At 42.9% G+C, this 10,058-nt stretch overlaps 1 pseudogene; it reads right to left on the reverse strand.

Annotated features, from left to right (window-relative positions):
• Positions 1-3,503: 3,503 nt before the first annotated feature.
• LOC147442705 (uncharacterized) lies at positions 3,504-4,568 on the reverse strand (annotated as a pseudogene).
• Positions 4,569-10,058: the final 5,490 nt, after the last annotated feature.

The raw sequence follows: 10,058 nt of genomic DNA on the forward strand, positions 1-10,058 counted from the left end.
CTTTGTCTTCCGCTGGCAAGCCCAACAATTCAAGGACTGTTTGCAGAATTTTCCTAGCAACGTTGTAGTATCTATTATTGACTTTGCAGAGAATTATTCCTTTAAAGTTCAGAATGAAATTCAGTCAATGCATTGGTGGTCTACCCAAGTCACAATACTTGTGCACATCACTTATTTAAGAAATGCAGCAGGTGGTACACAGAAGACGCTACACTTCTACATATCGAATGACAAGCAGCATGACACATTGTTTGTACAACATTGTTTCCTGTTGCATGACAAGTGACTGAAAGAACGAGGACATTCTCTGCAACAACATTGGGTTTGGTCAGATGGTGCTGCTTCACAATTCAAGGCCCGCAGACCTTACTATTTTGTGGCCAGGTACTATTAAATGACAGGCTTGCACATGATTCATAACTTCTCTGCATCCGGCCATGGAAAAGGTGAACATGATGGGGCAGGGGCAATCATCAAGAGAACTTTGATGCATGAGGAATTGAAACCAGATGGCTGGCGTATGAAGTGTGCAGCCGATGTTGTCAACTTTTTGAAAGCAACTTTTCAGCCAAGAGAACAGTCTCAGAGGTGTAATACGCAAAGAGTCTTTTGGCTTATTGGCGCGAATGAAGTGCAGCGCAATCTGCAATGGGACTGTGAGCGCATCCTTGGCTCCCGCTCATTTCATTGTGCTGATGGCTATTCACAGGACAACCGCACCGCCATACGCTTTCGATCACTTTCATGCTTTTGTGATCCGTGTATACGTGGGTTGTGGAGAAGATGCAGGAACAGAATGCACATTGAATAATGGAAATATGTTTGCATCAAATCCTTGCCAGAGTCCGGGAATACAATTAGGGATGACGAATCAGATGACAAGGAGGAGGGTGGAGATTCAACATCGATTCTGATGAGCCAAGTGTCCAACTTGCCACTATATGAAGGATGCCCTGAAATGTTAAGTGCATGCTGTCCATAGGGGATAATTTTGCAGTAAAAGCAGCTGAGGCAAACGAAGACTTCTACATTATCAAATGCACAGAAGCGTTGTACCAAATGGTGAAAGCACAAAAGGATAAGTGGCATAACAAAATTGTTAGAGGAGGGAAGGTTGTTGAAGGCTTTTTTTATGGCCAAGTTGAAGGAAAATCTGATACATACCGGCTATTGGATCACACATCTCCGGTAATGATCTACTCACATCTTGTTAGGGCCATACGTTTCCCGATGGAGCCTATTGCAGGATCCCTAGGTCAAATTTTACAATACAAGTTGTCTACTGAAGTATATGAGAGGATATACAATAGCATGCCATATCATGATGATGAGAGTGACGAAGGTGCGTCCATGTTACTTGAGGGCAATGAGAATCCCTGATTGAACAACTGAATCCGGTAGTCAATAGTACCAAATCTGGTAGTCAACAGTACCAAGTGTATTCCGCACTATGTGCTTTTTAGTGACTGAGTCAACTTGATTTTTTGGCCCTGAGCTTTATCTGTTCTCTCTATCTAGTTCAGTGTTGGTATGTTACCTTTCATGACATTACTGTTTCAGTTGTCCTCACTATATATGCATTTGGTACATTTTGGTACTGTTGAACTTGGGTGCTTCTCTGTCCACTATTACAGTACCAAATTTGGTACTGTTTGGTACTGTTGAACTTGGGTGCACGTCTGTCCACTATTACAGTACCAAATTGGAACTGCTTGAACTTGCTGTATCACTTATGGTTTACTTTATTGCTCTATCTGGTTCTGTGTTGGTATGTTACCTTTCATTACATTACTATTTCAGTTGTCCTCACTATATCTCTACTTTTTGGTACTGTTGAACTTGGGTGCACGTCAGTCCACTATTACAGTACCAAATTTGGTACTTTTTGGTACTGTGTTGAACTTGGGTGCACTCCTGTCCACTATTACAGTACCAAATTTGGTACAATTTGGTACTCCTTGAACTTGCTGTATCACTTATGGTTTACTTTATTTCTTGGTATTTTTCAGTTTGTCTATTCGTATTTGATACGACCACATTGAACAATGTCTAGAACTACGTTGATAACATGAAAGGTATGCCAAACATAGATGCTATCTGCCTCAAAAATTAAAATGTTGGGCAACCTGGTTAGCTCCAAAAGGTTTCAACAGAATTAGTCAGAGGTTTCAACAGTAGAGATCAAGATACCAAGACAGTCTGAACAAGAGAAGTGGTTTCCATTATGTATAGTATCGGGTTACAAAATTCCACTATTTACATGATTATGGAAATCTGCTACCTCGGGGGATCAAATTTATAGGAGTACCCGTCCATCTGTATGAAGTGATCAGTAATGTACCCAGAAATATAGTCTTCAGGGTCAAAGACTGGCTTTTTGCGAGTGTACTCTATTGGGTACCGATCCCTTATCCACCCGAGCAACCAAGGCAAAACAAAATCCAGCAAGTAAAACGGGTAATCGGTTACTACTACCATGGGACCGTATGATCGGATTGCCATACAGTTTTCATAGTCATTTTTAAGAGACTTGTATCTACAATCATCTACAAGAATAGTGTTGCTAGCATCGTACTTCGGGTGCTTTGCCCACAGCGTCGGTAGCTTCTTCAGGAAAACGGGCTTATCGCCCATGTGTTTGGGCACAACCGGCACCTTCGACATACGGTCCCGCCATATTTCACAGTCCTCTTGGGAGAGAATATCTGCTAATGCCAAAAAAACGAGGTTAGAGGTATGCGTAACTTATGTCCTGCAACATTCAAAGCGGGCATGCTTTACCTGCAAAATATTTTTTCCTTCTATGGTTGGGGAAGCACACGTTCACCATGTGTAACAGTTTTTCCCTTCTACAGCAGGACCACAACACTAGGCTGGCTTTCTATTTAAGCCGTAGGATGAACTGCTCCGCATCCGGCCTTACAAGACAAATTACATTCCCTCCGAGATGGACTACCCGTGGCGTGTGCTCCTTTGGCAGGCACTCAAGTTCCTCAGGGATTTCGCTGCAGCTGGTTAGTAGCACGCCATTAAGATCAAGCACAATCATCCGCCCGCGTCTAGCAGCCACATCAGGCTGCAACAATGTGCTTGCCGGTGTCTCGTCTAGCCACCAACTTACTACAGCACCAACAAACATAATGAGTGGGGACAAATACACAGTGCAAACATCATATCTAAAACAGAAAACTGGTCCAAAAACTACCAAATTTGGTATTGTATTGCACAAGTGATAAGGACTATCCGAAATCGCAAGTTCAAGAAGTACCAAATTGGTACTGTAATAGTGGACAGACGTGCACCCAAGTTCAACAGTACCAAAAAGTACCAAATTTGGTACTGTAATGCACATATAGTGAGGACAACTGAAACAGTAATGTAACGAAAGGTAACATACCAACACAGAACTAGATAGAGAGAACAGATAAAGCTCGGGGCCAAAAAATCAAGTTGACTCAGTCACTAAAACGCACAAAGTGCGGAATACAATAGATTCTCACTGGCTACAGTTTGCATGCATGGGATAATTGATCACGGGCGCGATTGCGCTTCTTTCTCTGCAAACAGAAAAGTTCCTGCAGGGTCACGGAATCAGGGGAATCACCTCTCTGCTTCGAAACATCATCGGCAGTAGTAGAGTCAACGCCCCCGTCGGTGCTATCCACAACAGTATCATTCGCAAGTACTTCTTCCTGCTCATCCTTGGCCTCCCTCCGATCTTTGTTTCCTTCCGACCCCTCTTTGACCTCCCCTTATCTCCCCTTTGTGGTTTCCACCCCCTCCCCAACACCCCCCTTTGTGGGTTCTTCCTCTCCCTTCTTGGCCGTTGCTTCATCGAGCTTTGTGTTGGCAACATCCTGGCTTTCCTCCGCATCTAGCTCCACAACAATAGGGACTTTACCTTCCTCCTTGTCCTTAGTCTTTTTACCATCTCTGGCCTCCTCCTCAATTTTACTTTTGCTGTCACCTGTCTTTTTATCATCTCTGGCCTCCTCCTCACTTTTACTTTCGCTGTCACCTGTTGCCTCACATCTTTGTCCCGTCACATTGTCTTTCCCTACAGAATTACCTTGCTTCAGATCGTGGAGAACATCTGATATCTCCCTTGTCACCTCATCCACGTCCCATATTCGACTTGCAGCCGACTTTGTGGCGTGCTGGTCAGCAACTGCAGCATCCTGCTCCTCTGCAAACACAAAGAAAGACAGCACATACTAACTTGTATGAAAACCTCACTGAGTTGCAAGTGCGCATATGTATTCAAAAATGCACACATACTTACTCTTGACAACTTGAAGCCCACTGGCCCAAGACTTTGCCAAATCAGAGATTACCATATTACAACCCGGCTTGACACACTGATCCCTGCTTTGTAACAGAGCACTGAAGCACAAGGGATGATACTGGTGTCGGCACTCTAGCATGAAGGTTCCGACTACATGTGCGCACTCCAAGGGCTCACCGCATGCAACACACATACCAAACACTGGGATCACATTTACCGAATCATTAACTTGGGGCCTAGGATATAGTAGGAACCTCTTCCCAAGCCTGATATCAGACAACATCTCCTTCACAAATAGGGTATGCTCTTGGCCTTCCTTCCATTTTTTCTCCAGAGTGTCATACTCAGCCTGTTGACAACCAGCGGTCCCAATTAGTTTCAAAAACTACCAAGAAGTCATACCCAGACTGGTACTTCTAAGTATTGTACTACGAAACAGAACCCAAACTACCAAAACCACCAAAACTACCAAAAACTACCAAACTCGGGAATCATATAGTACCAAAAACATATAAATACCCTCAATGCAGAACTAAACTACCCAAACCTTATCAAAACTACCAAAAGCCACTTTTTGCAGCACTTTCAAATAGTACCTCAAAGTACCAAAACTACCAAAATCAAACTACCAAAAGCCACTTTTTGAAGCACTTTCAAATAGTACCTAAAAGTACCAAAACTACCAAAATCAAACTACCAAACAAGCTTTTTGCATCACTTTCAAATAGTACCTAAAAGTACCCAAAACTACCAAAATCAAACTACCAAACAAGCTTTTTGCAGCACTTTCAAATAGTACCTAAAAGTACCCAAAACTACCAAAATCAAACTACCAAACAAGCTTTTTGTAGCACTTTCAAATAGTACCTAAAAGTACCAAAACTACCAAAATTGAACTACCAAACCCACTTTTTGCAGTACTTTCAAATAGTACCTAAAAGTACCAAAACTACCAAATCAAACTACAGAAGCCACTTTTTGCAGCACTTTCAAATAGTACCTAAAAGTACCAAAAGTACCAAAAGTACCAAAACTCCCAAAATCAAACTTTCAAATAGTACCAAAACAACCAAAACTACCAAGACTACCAAAGAAACACTTTTTGCAGCACTTTCAAAAACTACCAAAATTACCAAAATCAAACTACCAATTACACTTTTGAGCACTTTCAAATAGTACCTAAAAGTACCAAAACTAGCAAAACTACCAAAGCTATCAGAATAAAACTACCATAACACCTTTTGAAGCACTTTCAAAAAGTACCTTAAAGTACCAAAACTTCTTCATAGTACCAGAAATACCAAACCATAAGACAGAAGGAAACCATAAACTACCTAGAATAAAAACAGTTCTACCATGAGTACCTAATACTACCAATCCCACCAAACAAGCATAAACAGTTCTATCAAAGGTACCTAACACTACCAATCCCACCAAACCAAGCATAAACAGTTCTACCAAAGGTACCTAACACTACCAATCCAACCAAACCAAGCATAAACAGTTCTACCAAAAACTCCCAAAACTACCAGCACCTGTTGCTGTAGAATCTCCTTGTCGAGCAATGACATATCTTCACTTATTCCGTATCGACGTAGCATCCTTCGACTGGCAGCCAAATCAGCTTCTATCACATTGATTTCAGCGTCATCGCCAGTGTTGACCTCTCTCAGTGTTTCCAGTTGGGTCTCATATTCCTTGATGTCGTCCATAATCTGCTTGACAAGTTTATTGGAACCCTCTGCCCTCAAGAGTGTTTCCTTCTTCTGCTTCAGAGACATTGTCAGCTCTTTCAGCCTATCGGCTACCCCGACACATGTCCGAGGGACTCTCCCAACCATAGCTTCAAGGTCCGCAATATAATCAGGTGTCTTCTCCTCATGACGCTGTGGGGGGACTTTCTATGTAGGGGGCATACTACCGACTGGCGTAAGTCGGGGCTTCTTGGTATTTGACGGGTGGCCTCCTTGGGACGCACCGTTTGCCTTTTGCCAATTCTCAACCTTCTTTTCCAAGCCTTCTGGTCAGGAGGAACACATGTTGAGTACACTCTCACCAAACCTGGCCCATGTAACCCGATGGCCCGCAGGGTCCTTTGTGGCTGCATGACACTTCTCATATGCAAAATAGCGGGAAAATTTTGTAGTGATCTCCCCACATTATGGTGGGGCTTGGTACACCTTATGGAACAGGAACCTACATTCATCCTGAAGCCGTGGCTGCACGTGATTTAAGTAAATCTTTGTCTTCTTCTGGCTGGAATGCCTGAATACAGTGAGCCACTGGTCATCGGGGATGTCATCTTCTGTAAGATCCTTTGGCAGCACCCCCTCCATGCTCAAACCATACTCATCATGAAGCTCTTGTGCTGTATAGCAGAACTTTGTCAAGATAGGGTACTCCTCCATCTTGTTTTTTCCTGCGATGTGGAAACAACACGCAAGTAAAGACATGCCCTCATTATATGACTCATTTCAGTTGTGAAAAACAAAACACATGGAATGAAATGAATGTATCTCATTCAGGTGACAATTGCAAAATTCAGTTCTGTACAAAGCCAAATTTGGTAGTGGTTAGTACCAAATTTGGTACTAACCAAATTTGGTTATGCTGACATCCCTACTGAGCTTCAACTTTGTGCTATGCTCATGCACAACATATACTGATTTTTGCACTTGCATGCATGCAAGTTAGCAATCTAAAGAGCAGCTTATACATGTAACTTTGTAACTTTCCTAAACCCTAAATTCCTAAGAAGATCCCAAACATGCACATGTACTTGCTGCATGCAAAAAAAGCAAATGCAAACCTCATCAAATAAAAGACATGCAGAAGCTTGCATGCATGGAAAAGAAAATGGTAAATCACCAGAAAACGCACAGCTCTCATAGCACCTACCTTTAGATGTTGTAGATGACCGTGGAGTCTCATCATCGGCAAAAAGAGGCCCAGGCTTAAATGAAGTCTCCATGGACACAGCAGGTTTCTCCCTCTCCACAAAGGAGGCCCCCTTGCTAGCCCTCGTATTTGGGGTGTCGATGTTCCGAGGGGATTTTGCATCCATTGTCCTCTTCTTCTTTTTCTCATTGTCCGGTGACGCTTTGGCTGTTGATTTCCTCGTTGGCGTCCTCATCTTCCTGATTGTGAGTAGCCGGGGAGCTTGTTACCTGCAACTGTAGTGGTTTGCAGAAGGTGATGTAGTAAGAGAGCAAGTTGGAAGCTGGAAAATGTGTTGAGCAACTGCGCCACTCACAAACGCAGTCTGTGATGGGACTTTTGGCACGGTTTCAAAACACCACTCCCATTACTTATTGCCCCACCCACATTTTCTTTTACGGAAAGTTTAAATCATACAAATTTCCCTCCTACCATTCTTTAACATAGATGAAAAAAAAGGTTCCCTCCAAAGTGTGGACATATGTAGAAGTACCAACCAGGTAGAAGCAAAATAGGTCCTTTTTTGTACCACCAAACCATGCTTTCACCCTTGTCCAAATCACATGAAACTTGCACAATACATTCATGAGCACATTGCCAACAAATCTGTGTGGTCACCTTCAAAAATTGATGAAGTAGACATCCTACGCGTGGGATGTCTATTTGACATTGTTGGCCTACAAAGGATGTTTTTCCATTCCAGATCTTTTCATATCATCTTCAAGAGCTCATATATCAAGTTTGAAGCCATTCTAATCATTTTTGACCCCCAACACCTTCAAGATACACTTTTTGAGCCCAAAAACACTACACGTGGTCTTACCAACATCAATTCTTGTCCAAATCAAAATCCAAGAGCATGGCCATGTTCCACATGCCAAGGACTACCCACAGAATAAATCCCAAGCCATTTTGATGAAATAGACATACTACGCGTAGGATGTCTCCAGCATGTTTTTGAACTTCTGTGCAAGGAATGACATCATGGGAGCCATTACCATGGTGCAAGGAGCCCATATATCAATTTTCAACCCATTTGGATACCATTTGCTACATGTTGTGGACTTTCTATCCAATTTGTGACCTAAAGCCTGAATCTGCCCAAAAATCCATATTTTTGATGCCCAAATCCAAATCCAGTCACATAGCCATGTTGTACAGGCCAAGGACCACCAGCATGTCAAGTATCACCAAAATCTGATGAAAAATACATCCTACGTGCAGGATGTCTAGATGCTAAATTTTTGCCAAAATTGTACTGTGAGCACATGCAGAGTTTCACAATTTCCTTTTAAGTTTTATTTTCAATTTTCCAGTCATTTGGATAGTTAAAACTCAATTTCTCAGCTGATATGGAAAAAACGCTAACTTCGGACTACTGAGTGCAATAGGATCTATGGCAGCCGCAAAGTCACCAGCAAAGAAGAAGAGGATGACCATAAAGGATTATTTGGAAGAAGTAGAGACCTTCGTCATACCATAAGGAACTCTAAAGCCAACCAGCACATGGATCCAAGAGGACCTGCTAGCGTCAAATGATCTAAAGATCTACCAAGGCGTGTTTAAAGTCACCGAAGGAAATGTGATAGAGCTACCCATGCTACCGCGGGAGCTCAATGAGTTTGACAGAAGCAAGATGGCAGAGTACCTGGAGAATATTGATCTCCACAATTATTTTGAAGCTGTGCCGGCAGGTATTGACATAAAAAGAGTATGGGAATTTGTGACGACAATCAAGGAAGACGGAGTGGCACGAGTTACAGATCTACAAGGCAAGCCAGACACGGAGATTATAATCACGGAGAGAGTGGTGGCAGCTGCACTAGACCTCTCCAACAAAGGGGATAGTGTAACCAAAAGAAGAGACGAAGTAAAGGTGTACACAGAAAAGAAAGGCAACTACACTTTTGAAGACATTGCCAACCCTAAAGTGGCAATCATGAGTCAGTTGTACAACCAGTATTTCCATATGTGTACAAAGCGGCCACAAAAGTACAGAATGCCGCCTGGAGCAATTGCCACATTATTCACCTGGGCAATGCAGAAAAGCAAGCTGAAGGTAATCAATTATGCAGCTTATATACATAACAATCTAGTGAAGATGGGCAACAAGAACCCCACATACATTGTGTCGGGTGAGCTAATCACTAAAGTGATTTATGGGGCCTTGCACGCCAAAGGAAGATGGCCTGACCCTCCATCATAGAACGACTGGCTGAGGCTCAAGGAAGATAAGGAAGAGAAACAGCCCAAAGCACCATACGTTTGAAACTCCGGCTAGAGACTGTGCAAGAAGAGCAGCCAGAGTTAAAGAAATGGAAGAAGGAATCTGTACAAGTGCCCATCAAAGAGACAAAGTCACAGAGAGCGGCACGGCTAGAGCAGCTAATGGAAAGTTTCAGAGCCGAAAGAGCCCTCAAAGGAGATTTGAATGAGCTATGGAAGCCATCTCTAGAAGCAATGCCGGGATCATCCTGAAGGGTGCACAAAGACAGATTTGACGACTATATTAAGAATTTTGAGATTCTGATACCACAGCGGAAAATATCCCACATGTACCATTTACAAAAAGCAGAAGTGGAGCAAGTCTAACGGCAACTGCTAGAAGAGCAGGAAGGCTAAGAGGGAGAGAGAGAGAGAGAGAGAGAGAGAGAGAGAGAGAGAGAGAGAGAGAGAGAGAGAGAGAGAGAGAGAGAGAGAGGAAGACAAAGGCAGACAGGGATTTCAAGAAAAAGCCGACAACTCCACCGTCCAGCCCTGAGTCCATCCCACCACCCTCACCACCTCCTTGTAGCCCTCCACAAACTCAATAGAAAGAGGAGCAAGACAAACCTGA

Source organism: Adiantum capillus-veneris, chromosome 14 (assembly GCF_014529385.1).
Source record: "Adiantum capillus-veneris isolate H3 chromosome 14, ASM1452938v2, whole genome shotgun sequence".
Lineage (NCBI taxonomy): Eukaryota > Viridiplantae > Streptophyta > Polypodiopsida > Polypodiales > Pteridaceae > Adiantum > Adiantum capillus-veneris.